Below are 15,349 nucleotides of genomic sequence, written 5' to 3'. Positions count from 1 at the left end.
GTTTATAGTAGTAGAGGGTAGAGGGAAGAAAAGAAGAGAAAGGAATTGTTTTGGAGGTTTACCCTGGGCCAACACCTGGGCCAGGCATGGAACTGTATTTACATGGAATACTGATCCCAAGGCCAGGCACGCCTGGGTGGCTCGGTCAGTTGAGTGTCTGACTTGATTTCAGCACAGGTCATCGTCTCAGGGTCGTGAGTTCAAGTCCCACATTGGCTTTGCGCTCAACAAGATCCTCTCTCCCTCTCCCCTTTTCCCCATCGCTCACTCTCTAAATAAATAAATAAAGTCTGCTTAAAACAAAACAAAACAAAACAAAACAAACAAACTGATCCCAACACCTGAAACTCTTTCATTTTTACCTGTAGGCTCCTAGGGAAATTCTGAATTACATTGCCTTCAGCATTCTCTGTTAGTTCAGGAGTGTTTCTGAGAATCCTTCCAGTTCTCATCTTCTGTTTCTCTGCCTCATGATCAAATGAAACAGTGTTTCTTTTTTCTAGGACTCCTTGAGTCTGACTCCTCATGGTTTTTGTAAGCCTCTGTAAGTGACCACCTTTGTAGTCAGGTTTTGTTTCTACACTGGCACACCATCCCCTCCACCTCAGTTTTGTGCCACTGAAAATAAAGTCGTTGGCAGAAGTACTGTGTTGTGTAGAAGATCAACGTAGCTCACCCATGGCATTTGTCCTCTACCATTTGGGTTTTGAAATTTAAGGGTCACTATGCATTTGGATCCCACAAGGTGTCATTGTTTTTTAATCTCACAACATGAAACAGAGCAAGCCTCTTAGAGAGTATCATGCTTTTCCTGCTTCACAGTAAATTCTTAATGGTTGCGAGGTCAAACTATAATCCCAGGACTTCGTGACCTCTTTCCAGGCACCATGGATTTTGATCCCCATATTCCAATGGAGATTTAATACCCAGGCTGCTTTATACCACAGAGATAATTGGGGGAAATAATTTCCACCAGAAACAACATCTCTCCCTGTAAGCCTTGTCTCCTACCCAAGTTCTTCAGAGGAAAGCATTTCCACAATTCTTAAAGTAACCGAGAGAGGAGGCACTCTCTAACCTTTATTTTCATCAGTCAGAGAGCTAGGAGTTTGTGCACCAATGTGTTCCTTTCAAAGGGCGCTCTTGATTTTTCTAGACCTGTAGTCACTTGATTCAGGATCACTAACAAAGTGGCAGTGATTGAGTTCTGGTAAAGCATGGGCCAGAACTTGTGGGCAAATGGGACTTTATGTTATGGAAATAATCAGTGCTTTCTAGGATATCAAATTAAAAATTTTAAAGATTTTATTTGTCAAAAGAACAGAGAGAGAGAGCACAAGCAAGGGGAGCTGCAGGCAGGGGGAGAAGCAGGCTCCCCGCTGAACAGGGAGCCCAATGCAGGACTCCATCCCAGGACCCTGGGATCATGACCTGAGCCCAAGGCAGATGCTTCACCGGCTGAGCCACCCATGCCTCGCTATCAAAGTTAATTTAGAAAAGAAGTGACAATAAAAAGTTACAAACTGTTTCACGGAGGACAAAGGACTTTTGAGAATAATGTGTGATATCCTAAAGCAATGGAGCAAATAAAAACTGTTTTATAATGGACAAGGCATTTAAATCGATATGGAAGAATCTGAAGGATATAAATAGGGGCAGTCTATCATAATTGATGGATAGAGAAGAAGAAGTTGCTTTCCGTTCCTGTTCATTCATGAAGTTAAGAATCTTTTTAATCAGGAAACCGGAAAGGTGGTTGATGCTTGTGGACTCTTCACTCTTGTCAGTTTCTGACCCGCCAACATGCATCATTCACTTTTCTCTCCCTTCACTGAGCAAGCTTCTCCCAGAGTTTCTCAAGGAGCCCAGAGGAACAGGCGCACAAACCACCACAGCACTGTGACAAGTGGCAACAGATGTAGGTACAGCGTGACCTTCAAGCACAGATGAAGAATGTAAGAAAGATAACAAGATCCCAGAAGCCTTCACAGAGGAAGTCGTGTCTGCCTTATCTTTTACGATGAAAATGAGCTTGTCAGGTGGGCAGTGGGGAATGGGATTTGCTTTCATCGCACCTTCCTCCTTCTACCCGGCCACAACGATAATGAAACACATCGAAGTAATTAATTAAAGGTTTGTGTTGAACTGTTCCAGCCACTTAGAGAATCTCGGTGCACAAACCAAAGTACAAATCAAATTGTGACCTCCCGTTGTTAATACTGGTTCTCAGGGAAACTCAGTGGGTCTACTTTGTTTTTGGTGTTCACATAGATGTGGCCTCTTTATTGTCCTCGAAAAGTTGTTTTGAATTTTACAGATGAGTTTTTTTGTTTTTGTTTTTAAAGATTTTATTTATTTATTTGACAGAGAGAGATCATAAGTAGGCAGAGAGGCAGGCAGAGAGAGAGAGGGAAGCAGGCTCCCTGCTGAGCAGAGAGCCCAATGCGGGACTCAATCCCAGGACCCTGAGATCATGACCTGAGCCGAAGGCAGCGGCTTAACCCACTGAGCCACCCAGGCGCCCCATTACAGATGAGTTTTAAACAAGTAAATAAATGCTAAGCTTTAGATTCCTGTGCCTGAGTGAATGCACCTATGCCACTATTTTCTGAAATGGTTAATTCTCTCAGAAAGTGTTACTTTGGGACCTGATGCGTCTTCTTTATTTAAAAAAAATTTACAATGAAATAGATGTGACACATTATAAAAGTCTATTTGTATTAATTGCCAGTATTCATTCTTCATGAGCAGTGGAGATATTTGGGGTATCGTTACTCAAGTTATTTAAAAAAAATACTCACTTTGGAACGTATCATATGGTCTTATTTTTCTAAAGTCTGCTTACCTTTCACACATTTTTTTTCCTCTTTGTTTCCATTACACACTTCTTCTCCATAAATTCCTATCATCCAGCATTGAGTCATAGAACTGGTTGTCGAGTTGAATTACATACAGAAACACTCAGGGGTTCCCTTTTCAAAGAGGAGACAAAAATAGTAACATGAAGACTGCTGTTTCTATGAAGGTATTATCTGATTTCTGGTCATTTTATTATAGGTGGACTTTCCTATCTTATTTAACTTGATGAATTTATTTATTTGATACTTTTTGATAATGTTTTATTTATTGGACATTATTTCTTTTAATTCATTTTCCTTCCTTATGAAATACTTCTCCCAAACCTTACTTGAGAACTCATTCCTTACACTTCTGATACTAGGTTGACATTTTGTAATTAACACTCACCCACTCTTCGAAACTTTGTTGAGATTCCTTTCTACTAGTGATTCTGGTTTATTTTACTTCAGACTTGGCTCTGGCTTTTCCTCGGGTAGCTGATGTCTATTCAGTAAGGTTCTCACACCTGTTTGCAAGAAACATAGTCTGTTTTTTGTTTATTTTGAAGGTCATGATTTACATTTTTATTAAAATTCCTGCCTGCCACTGTAATTTTTGTATGTGTGGGTGCATATCTCAATCCAGGTGGCTGGCAGGGAAATCACCTTTTCCTACCAGACACCTTGGTTCCCCCAAACATCCAGGTTTTAGGTTTGAAATAGATGTCTTAAAAAAAATTCTGTTTACAGGGTATTTTGTTATTTCCAAGCTCCTCTTCTCTCAATGCGTTATTCATTTATTATTTAGCACTGGCCTCTTTCCAGTGTGCTTTCAATTTTCACCTCAGCCCTGCTGTTCTGTGTACTACATTTCTTCACATCACCTGAACTCTTTTATTCTTTGCCTTTTGCCTCCCATTTGTCTTTTCCTTACAAAGCTTCTTTGCTTAAATAATAGATGTAGAGTTTATGATCCTAGAATGTATTTTATGAACAAGTATGTAAGCTCTTGTGATGTAGTTTATGGTTATAGTGTTGTGTCTTTCCCCAAGATATCTGAGATTTCCTTAATAACTTAATTTATGTTGTCATCCCTATATATAACCTGAGAAAAACCTTTGGGTCACCTCACATTACTATCCATATGTGTAAGATGGATATCTTAATTTAAGACATCCGTTGCTATGTTTCATTAAGGGGAACACAGGACTTAGATGGGGTGAGATGGTCATACTATATAGTTTTTGGAAACCAGAGGTTTAAGCCCTTGAGAAAAAATAAATGAGACAAAGGGACTGTAATTACCTGAGATATATGGTTTCCATTCCCTTTAATTATCATATTATTGTCATGAAATTGGTGATGATCTTTAATTTATCATTTTGGGCTCTTCCTTCCAATGGTCACAGCCAAGGGCTCCGTGCTACCATTTTACCAACCTTTTCTAGCCCTCTTTCTTCCTCTGGAGTGTGTATGGGACCATTCACTGCTGTATTCTTCCATTTAATTATCTCTACCTAAAGCCCTGTTTCTTCCCAACATTTAAAGATTTTTATTTATTTATTTCGTGGACAGAAATATCACAAGTAGGCAGAGAGGCAGGCAGAGAGAGAGGAGGAAGCAGGCTCCCTGCTGAGCAGAGAGCCCGATGTGGGGCTCGATCCCAGGACCCTGAAATCATGACCTGAGCTGAAGACAGAGGTTTAACCTACTGAGCCACTCAGGCGCCCCTCTTCCTGACATTTAGAGAAAGGGTTGCCTATAAGCAGAGGGGCCAAGCTGGGAACTCTTCAGGGCAATGTGACAGTTACTGAGTTTGAGTAACAGAGAATGCATCCTGAAAGGGAATGTAAACAAGAAGCAGGTTAATGAAGGGGAACGCTAGTTAACGGAGAATCTGAAGAAAGAAATGATTCTCTGGGCTGCTCTTCGGGAGTAACAACCTATTAACATTCTCAAATATTTGTGAGCATCGTGCTTTCGTAGTGTATAAAGATACACCCCCATTCCAGAAACATGGTTTTTAGGAAACCAGGAAGAATTGTATTTTGTTCCTTCACCAGAATGTCTATCCATGGCTTTTTTGTTGTTGTTGCTAAAGATTGTCTCTATTTTAGAAAGAGAGCAGGAGTGAGCATAGGGGAGGAGCAAAAGGAGAAGTAGAGGGAGAGCAAAAGTAGACTACATGCTAAGCAGGGAGCCCCACATGGGGCTGGATCTCGCATCCGTGCATGACCTGACCTGAAACAAAGAGTTGGATGCCCAACCGACTAAGCCACCCAGGTGCCCTGACTATTCATGACTTTTTTTTTTTAATTTTTAAAAGATTTTATTTATTTATTTGACACAGAGAGAGAGAGAGATCACAACTAGGCAGAGAGAGGGGGAATCAGGCTCCCCACTGAGCAGAGAGTCCGACGTAGAGCTCGATCCCAGGAATCTAAGACCATGACCTGAGCCGAAGGCAGAGGCTTAACCCACTGAGCCACCCAGGCACCCTGTTCATGACTTTTAAATCAATCTATTATATATAAGAAAATATATGGCACCATATAACTTATGATAATAAGTATTCATTTAGGTATTCCTTGCATAAAGCTCTACAGTATCAAGCACTCACCAGGAATTATGGATCATTCTTGAAATGGAAAGGAAGGGGAACTTTTAAGGAAAGTTCACTGAAGAAGAAAAGCATGTGAACAGGTTATCATAATATAGCCTATTGGGTGCCCTGATAATATTTTGCATAATGTTTTGCATTCCCTTTTCTTATAGTACATTATGCCCTCTGTTCAGTTTCCACATATTCGTGCTTGACTCACCTGAATAGTGGAAGGGTGTCTGGATGAATCAATAATGTTGGTTGGAGATCTTCTGTCAAGAAGAAACCATTACTGGAGAGACTAGAACCTGTCCCATTGGATGGAACCTTTTGTGAGCCAATGGAGACCACCGATCATGCTCGAAATGCTAACTCAGTGTTTCTACCAGGAAGTAAAAATAAAATCAGAGTGTATAGAAATAGACATGTAAGACAGGTAAAGCACAGCATGATCAGAATGCTTTCCAAAGTCCCACCATGTTAATATTCACCTTTTAAGAAAAACGGAAAAGATGGATAAAGCTGGATTTTGCCTCTTTCATCAGTTGATCCAATCACTTTCTGTGTGAGGTCATGTGTAGGTATGTTTCATATTCCTCCATCTATGATGGTGAATTATAATTCTTTAGAATTCCCTTACGAGTATAGAATTGGGTTAATCATAAAAGTTGGTTCACTCTTGTTGTTAGTCCAATATACTGTGCTTTTATTTACTGTGTATATGTAGTTGGGAAAATTCATGTGTATAGTAAAAACAAGCCAATTCACCAGACAATTTAACCCATGTCTAACCCTGCTTTCCTTACATGATGTTGGTTTATCTGTCTAAAGTCTGCTTACCTTTCACACATGTTCCTCTTGATAGAGTTTTGTGCACCTAAATATCCCCCAAGAAGTATCTTTTCAACTTACTTCTCTGCTCACTTTATCAAAAGGCCTCAGGGCTCCTGGGTGGCTCAGTCAGTCAAGCATCTGACTTGATTTTGGCTCAGGTCATTGTCTCAAGATCATGAGATCGAGCCCCACAACGGGCTCTGCACTCACATGGCATTTGCTTGTTCTTCTCCCTCTGATCCCCGCCCTCCCCCTCTCTCTCATAAATAAAAATAAAATCTTTTAAAAATAAAAAAAAAGGAAAAGTGCTCATACTTTACATAGTCTTGGAGATAAGTTTTTTTTTTCTTGTAATATTATACCACTGAAATTGACCCCTGCTGTGTCTATTACCATTGTTTCTTCATTCTGACCACTCTGTGATAATCCATTGTTAAATACACCATAGCTTGTGTGTGTCCTCATTTGGACTCTTTCCATTTGATCATTTGTTTTCTTTTAGGAACTGTATTGCTATGGAAATTCTTGCACATGTCTTCTGTCATACCCAGAAAACAGATTGTTCTGTGTATACTTTTAGAAGTACATACTTTGTAAGATATGCGATGTTTAGGCATAGGAGATTTGCATAACCATTTTCTTTCTTTCTTTCTTTCTTTTTTTTTTTTTTAGAGCATGGCTTTGTCAGTAGTCCCTCATTCTTTTTTTTTTTTTTTAATTTTATTTATTTATTTGACAGAGAGAGATCACAAGTAGACAGAGAGGCAGGCAGAGAGAGAGAGAAGAGGAAGCAGGCTCCCTGCTGAGCAGAGAGCCCGATGCAGAGCTCGATCCCAAAACCCCAGGATCATGACCTGAGCTGAAGGCAGAAGCTTTAACCCACTGAGCCACCCAGGCACCCCCCTCATTCTTTCAATTATCTAGTGCCACATATGTTACATAAACACATGGCTCTACTACACTGAAAAATTGGTCTATTCCATGCTAATACCACACTGTCTGAATTTCTATTTCTTCGTAAGTCCTTGTATTCAGTTAATCTTGTAGATTCTGACTAGTGAATCTTCCACTTAAATGTAGAAACTAAAACATTTCATTTAACTCTCTGTTGAGACTTTAATTGGGATTGTATTGACTATGTAGATTAGTTTGGGGGTAATTGATTTATTTGTGATAATATGTGTTTTTATCTGTGAATATAGCATATCACTTTATTTAGGTCTCCTCTAAGATGTAATCAGGATTTAGATTTTACCTGTAGAAGTTGTACTTTGATTCATTCTTAGATACTTTTATTTTCTACTGTTAGCATTTTTGCTTTAATTTCTTTACTCTTCTGTTTATTGTTGCATAAAATTCAACTGATATTTTTATCATTAAGCTTATAACTAACTAGCTTGTTAAAGGCTCATAAAAACAAATTTATAGATTTCTTTGGTCATTCAAGTTCTCTGACGGAGGACTTTTCTTTGCTTCTCAACATTGAAAAGATCACCTTGCAGAGTGGAAACAAGTATAGAAATTACTGTATTTGTCTCATGAGCAAATAGTCCACATAGAATACATTTGGTATTGAGAGAACTTGATCTGCTGGAGGCTTCATTAAATTCTATCTATGGAGAGGGCTCCATGCATGCCTCAAAAGAAGGCAATTCCACATACCCATTTAGAGTTTCTTTCAATGGGTACATTGGAAATTATAGTAATAAAAAAATATAAAGTTATATTAGTAATCTGTGGTCTCACTATGTGCAATTTCAGGATTGTAAGGGCTCGATAGGTGATTTTTTTGGCCTCCCAGAGCAGTGGTGGTTCAGTGCCCTCATCACACCTACCTGAAGAAATTCTGTATCTTCCCATCGTTCATAGAAAGAAGCGCCAAATATCAGTTATCAGTTTATCCTTTTTTTTCTTTTTTCTCTTTTTTTTTATGTGCATAGACTTGTTGAAATGATCTCTTTTATTTTAAGATAAAGAAAATGATGTGATATTTGACATGTTCGAAAGACTCATACATATCCCTTCAAATCAGATGAAGAGAGAAAATTAGTTAATTTTTTGCAGAGAGAATTTTCCTTTGGAATTTTGGGTCTCCATTCTAAATGACAAACTTTGATTCTGTAGCAAATAACAAGGCTAAGAGGCAGAAAGGAAGACCATGAATAATTTGTACTGTTGATTTGGGACATGAGTCTTGTAACCTCCTCTCTGGCAACCACTGTTTTTTTCCTTTGTGTTTACGAGTCTATTTCTGTTTTTATTTGATTGTTTATTTTTATTTTTTTTAGAGTCCACATATAAGTGAAGTCATTTACTATTTGTCCTTGTCTGACTTATTTCACTTAGCATAATCCATTTTGAGTCCATCCATGTCGTCACAAGTGACAAGATCTCATCTTCTTTATCCACCTGTGGACAGACACCTGGGTTGTTTCCATATACTCTCTTTGGAAAATGTGTTGGCAATAAGTATTTAAGCTTCATAAATGAATATAGAATATAGAAATTCAACTCAAGATATATGTTCAAGTAAAGTGTGTATATGTATTCACCCGAATACATGCCCGGTAATGCATATAGCAACACTATTTATAACAGCTCCAAAGCAGAAGCAATACAAATGTCCATCGAAGAAAGATGAGTAAGTACAATGGCACTAATCATAATACTTTATACTATATGGCAAGGAAAATGAACCAACTATTGTTATAAACAATAGTATAGATAAGTCACTCAAATACAGTGTTTCTTAAGATAAACTAGATGCCAAAGAATGTATCTGTGTGATTCTACTTACACAGAATTCAAAAATAGGCAACATTAAGCTAGAGTCCTAGAGATTCGGGTAGGGGTGTCTCTGGACAGGAAAGGGAGAAGCCAATTCCTCCTGAGCAGGGAGCCTGACACAGGGCTCCATCCAGGACCCTGAGAACATGATGTGACCCAAAGGCAGACACAGCACCAGCTGAGCCACCCATGTGCCCCAATCCCTATTTCACAGAAATGTAAGTTGAGAGTAACATATTCAAACATACTCACCACCTCCCGACCACGTGGAACGAAGTCAGTTTGGAAGTGAGATCTGAGCTCAGAGGGGGAACTCTTTCCCCTTTACCATGCTGTCGCTGAATCTGCAATTCCTCAGTCCTCACATTCCAGCTGGAATTATAGTTTTCAGATTAAATGTCTTCTCTTCCTAAGCTCTAACCTCCTTTACTTTAAAGATTTTATTTATTTATTTGACAGACAGATCACAAGTAGTCAGAGAGGCAGGCAGAGAGAAGGGGGAAGCAGGCTCCCTGACGAGCAGAGAGCCTGATGCAGGACTTGATCCCAGGACCCTGAGATCATGACCTGAGCCAAAGGCAGAGGCTTTATTTATTTATTTATCTATTTATTTATTTATTTATTTTAAAGATTTTATTTATGTATTTGACAGACAGAGATCACAAGTAGGCAGAGAGGCAGGCAGAGAGAGAGGAGGAAGCAGGCTCTGCTGAGCAGAGAGCCCAATGCGGGGCTCGATCCCAGGACCCTGGGATCATGACCTGAGCTGAAGGCAGAGGCTTTAACCCACTGAACCACCCAGGTGCTCCAAGCTTCTTTACTTTAGAAAGCATATTGCAAAAATTACACAAAAAGTAGTTACAGATATATGTTGAATTAATATAGTAAATTAAGCTTCCACACACGTACAGAGACCACTATTCTTCTCCTATTGCATTTTTAAAAAAATTTTTTTAAAGATTTTATTTATTTATTAGACAGAGATCACAAGTAGGCCGAGAGGAAGGCCGGGGGTGAGGGGATGCAGGCTCCCTGCTGAACAGAGAGCCCAATGCGGGGCTCTCTCCCAGGATCCTGAGACCCCAGGACCCTGAGATCATGATCTGAACTGAAGGCAGAGGCTTTAACCCACTGAGCCACCCAGGCACCCCCTCTCATTGCATTTAATCACAGAAGTCTTCTAAAGCTTCAACACCAATCTATGCTTGTCATAATCTATAGACAGAGCTGTCATTATAGTTTAATAACTTATTTTTAAAATTATTTTAATTTAAAAAATCTTTAAAATTTTTAATGTATTATTACTAAATTAATTTTCAACTCAGCATTTTTCTAGTTTAGAGACTTTTTAAAAAATTGACGTATAATTGATATGCAATGTTATGTCAGTTTCAGGTGTACAACGAAGTGATTTGACTGTTCTGTACATGACACAGTGCTCACTGTGACACATGTCGCCATGCATTATTCCAATATTATTGTATTCTTTCTGCTGTACCTTTGTTTCTCTCTCTCTTTTTAAAGGTTTTATTTATTTGTTTATTTATTTACTTATTTGTGAAAGAGAGAGAGAGCACATGATTGGGACGAAGCAGGCTCCCACTAAGCAAGGAGCCCAATGTGGTACTCGATCCCAGGACACCTGGGATTATGATCTGAGCCAAAGGCAGATGCTTAACTAACAGCCACAAAGGCTCCCCTCTGCCGTACATTTCATCTCTATGACTTAACTATTTCATAACTGGAAGTGTGTACCTCTAAATCCCATTCATCTATTTACCCCTTCTCCCTACCACATTCACTCAGGCACCCACTAGAGGTGGTTCTCTGTACCGTTATGAAGCAAATTAATTTGTTCTCTGTATTTGTCTTTTTTTCCCTTTTTATTTTTTAAATAATGTTATTTTATTTTTCAGTGTTCCAAGATTCATTGTTTATGCACCACACCCAGTGCTCCTTGCAATACATGCCTTCCTTAATACCGACCACCAGGGATTCCTTAACAAATTAAAAACAGAGCTTCCCTATGACCCTGCAATTGCACGACTGGTTATTTACTGCAAAGATACAGATGGAAGTCTCTTTGTCTTGTTTGCTTATCTGTTTTGTTTTTTTAGATTTCATTTGCTTTATAATAATATTGAATAAGTATTTGATCATGTAATAATAGAAAATGCTAAGTCTAGTGCACAGTATGATAAATAACATTGAAACCAAAACACAGTAAATGAGAAGATGGGCATTTTTTAGGTGTACTTTTGCTGTTGTTCTTAATATGTTGTTGCATTTTTCAAACAGCCATATCTCTTTAAATGAAGGGCTTTATTTTCAGATCAAAATGTAGAATCAAACATATTCCCAAATGAAGTATGAATGTTGGTGGGGGTTCAGTATTTCTGATTTTAAAATAAATTAGAGAAATCAAGTGGAATGAGCCATTTCCTTTAACTAATGGAATGGGATCAGGTTCTGTATTTTCTGGCTCTCTGTTCTTATAAGGGTTGGAGCTACAGTAGAATGAATTGAGCAGCTTGACTCTAAATAGGAAATAGAACAGTGACACTTGTAATGTCGTATGTTGAATTGTTGACCTGTATCCATTGGCAAGTGGAGAGTAGTCTAGTGATTCACTTACCTAGATCTGGATGTTAGTTTAAAAGAATTCCTTCTGTTTAAAGGAAGTCCCATATTTCAGTTCCCTTCTTCAAATTCAATCTTTGCCTACATCTTGGTCTGCTTTTGAAAATGAATTTTACCTGGTATTTTTCTCCTGAGTACAGTCTTCATGCAGAAAAATACATATTGTTTTTAGAGTCTTGTTTTTTTCCAGAAATTTAAATGGTTACCCAAAGGAAAGCAAGTTATAGATGTACTATCTACATATACCATGAGGTTTTCTTTTAAAGGGAAAGTAAGTCTTAAAGTCTGCCAGGTAATCTGAATGCATATTTATTTAATGTTTTATTACATTTCTGGCCTTGGTTCTGGATATATCACCCTCCCCCAAAGAAAAGGATCACCTTTTCCTCTAGACAGTTTAGCTATTTGGGGATGTCAGTCTCCAGTGACAGCTCAGAAAATGGGGGGGGGGAGACATTATCAAGTAATTTTTCAAAATCACTTGGTAGAGATTTTAAAAAGTAGAGTAAATGAGGGAATGCCTATCTTGCACATAAGAGAAAAGCAAACAGGGTAAAACCATACTGCCCATTCCAGACAAGACCAACACATGTACCAGGCTGGACCCTATTCCCTGGTCTTTAAAATTCAGATTTTATCTTCTATTCAATCTATAGGTGCACGTCTCTCCTACCTTTTGGAATTCCTCTTACCCTATAATTATATGTTGAGTAACAGCAGATTTTTGCGTAGCTCATCCTTGACCTCTCCCCCAGGGGAGGGAATGAAGGAAGGAAGGATGGATGGATGGATGGATGGAAGAGAGGAAGGAAAAGAAAGGAAAGGAATGAAAAGGAAAGGAAAGGAAGCAAGAGAGAGAGAGAGTGAAAAAAGGGAAGAAAAAAAGGAGAGAAAGGAAGAAAGAGAAAGAAAGAAAGGAGGAAACGTCTAAAGGAAGAAAGGGAGGGAGGAAAGAGAAAAAGAGAAAACCTTTTTCACTTTTAATGATGCCCTTACTCTTGTAGAGAAGTAATGAGTAACAAATTAGATAGGAAAATGTTAGAAAACTTCTAGTGGTCTTTGAGAGTCCTCATTGTAATTTTTTCTCAGTGGATACATTTATTTTATAAATTTCTTACTAGCAGTACTCTCCCTATATCTCTTGGTTCCTCCCCCTTCAGCCCTGAAAATCTGGAATGAGGTTCAAGACATTTAACAATCTAATATCTGCTTTTTCACGGGCATCAGTCCATCTGAACAACTACCACCTGCAAACCACTGAATGTCCGCCCTGGTATGTTCATCCCAGATGGGATTAAACAGGCATTACTTGCTCCTGCCCAGAGTTGGGCATTCTCCATCTCAATGTGTTTGCTTCTTCTATAAGGAAAAGATCCCTCTCAATCATTTCATGCTTAAGGTAGATTTGGCTCCCATTATGCTAGTTGTTAATGCATATATAGTAATGTACCACCTACTTGTGTTCTCAGCCTGTACCATCTCTTTTTTGTATTCTCTTCCTAACCGCCCACCTGAACCCAAGGGTCAGCCCTTACCTGGAGGTCAAGACTGTTAGGACAGGAGACGTGGTAAGAGCTGCAGGTAGAACTTTACGCAGCACCAAGTTTTACGTCTAAGGCCAATAAGGATCACAATGAGACACTTCTTTGTAATCTGGTATGAAAAATAAGACATAAAGTCCATTGCTAACCCATGCTTTGGAGCAAAACCATTTACAAAGAGCTGGAAAAAGCAGTGACTTTGGCTTGAAGCATATTTTTGCTTAGAAAAATAGCTTACAGTCTCATAAAAATACGTATAATATCTCAGAAAGACTCCAGTGCTTTGTGAAATGATCTAAACCTTCCATGTTTGCAAGGTCCATTTTCTGAACTTTTCAGAGATTAAAGCAGACCGCAAACAGTGTGACCTCTGAGATTACTAGCCAACTCTCACAGTAATAGTAATCTGTCTTTAGATGAAAGTGGTAAGAATCACAATTTAAGTCAGCTGAAGGAAAAACAAAAACAAAAAAGTAATGCTTCTTAGTGGCTGAGCAGCTTACAAAACCAAAGGAGAAACACTTCACATCAAGGCTTTAGACACGATATTGGGATTTGATGCTAGCAGGACTCTCTTACCTCTGCTAGTCTTTACTGGATTTCATTTTTCACATAAAGTGCCTCTGCATTGTGAGAAAGTCTAATGAGAGCCCTGTAATCTTACACTTAAGATCTGAGAATATAAGATCCCTCCCTTCCATATTTTAAAAGATTTTATCTAAAATATTTTATCTATTTATTTGAGAGAGAGAGAGAGAGAGACATGCAGGAGAGTGGGGAGGGGCAGAGGGGGAAGCAGAGCCCGATGCAGGACTGGATCCTGGGACTCCGGGATTATGACCTGAGCCAAAGTTGTCCACCCACCTGAGCCACCCAGGCATCCCTCCCTTCCATTTTCAGTACAGAAATTATGGGAAGGACTCCATGTGAGATGGCCTGGGTGTCATGTGTGCCACTGCAGCAGGGGTTTGCGAGGCAGCGCTGATGTTCCAGGAATACCAATAAAAGGGGTAGGTTTTCCAAGGGCTGTGCAGTGCTCTCACAAGAAGGCAGGATGTTAAGAAACTATCCCGAGCCTTGCAAGTATGAGCATCAGGATGCACACACACACACACACACACACACACACACACACTACCATGATTTAATTCCCTCCTGGATCTCTGAAAGGTATACATGTGGCATCATTCCATACCAGGCTGAAGAAGGGTGATCAGGAAAGGCAACAGTCTCTGAAATATATTCTTTTGTTCTTTACAGAATGGTAGCACCCATGACCATTCCAAATTCTTAGTGAGGCAGAGACTGTTCCTTGGGCAGAATTATCAGAAATATGCAAGAGTGGATTTTACATCATGGTATCTAATACCAGGTTGCATACCAGGAAAGGATGTTTGAGTCCACAAGGGCGTATGTTTTTATATTGGAATCCTTCACTCAGCTGTGTTTGAGGCACTGTGTGCATTACCTGGGTGGGGAGATAAAGCCTATGAAAACACAATCCTGTTGTTTCCCTAAAAAGGCAGACCTTTCATTCTAATTAATTCCACACATACATAGGAACACTTGGGCTCATGGTATTGTAGGGGTAGGAGAAGTGGAGAAATGTTGATCAAGAGGAATCCATAGTCTCATGTGGCATCCCTCCCACCTTCAACTGCAAACTCATACAAATAAAAAATAATCCAGAGAGATAGGGTTTAGGCGGGAGTAATGCAATGTTAACCAAATACTGCATACGTATGTCTGTGTGTGGGGGTAGAGGGGCCATCTAGGAGAACTTTTTAAAAGAAAAATAAAAAACATATTCCGAGGAATTTCGCTGTGTTTCTGAATCCTTTCGCCCCTTTGTCCTGTATGGGGAACTTCTACCTAACAGAATTTGAGGATGAGATTGGACATAAAACCGGTAAAGAGGAGAGTCCAAAGTCAGGGAAAGCAGAGTCCAGAGTTGAGTAAAAAATTGAGCTATGACAGGTCAGCTAGACCCTGGAAAGATTTGTCCCCAGGGAAGGCAACAGAAGCAACCAAAGCCTGAAGCAGAGTGTCAGGAATCTGGATTGAGGGAATTTAGCGGACAGATGTGTGTGGACTTGCGCAGGCGCGGG

Source organism: Mustela putorius, unplaced genomic scaffold (genome assembly GCF_011764305.1).
Source record: "Mustela putorius furo isolate JIRA1106 unplaced genomic scaffold, ASM1176430v1.1 tig00003923_pilon_pilon_pilon, whole genome shotgun sequence".
Taxonomy (NCBI): domain Eukaryota; kingdom Metazoa; phylum Chordata; class Mammalia; order Carnivora; family Mustelidae; genus Mustela; species Mustela putorius.
This window is presented reverse-complemented; position numbering follows the sequence as displayed.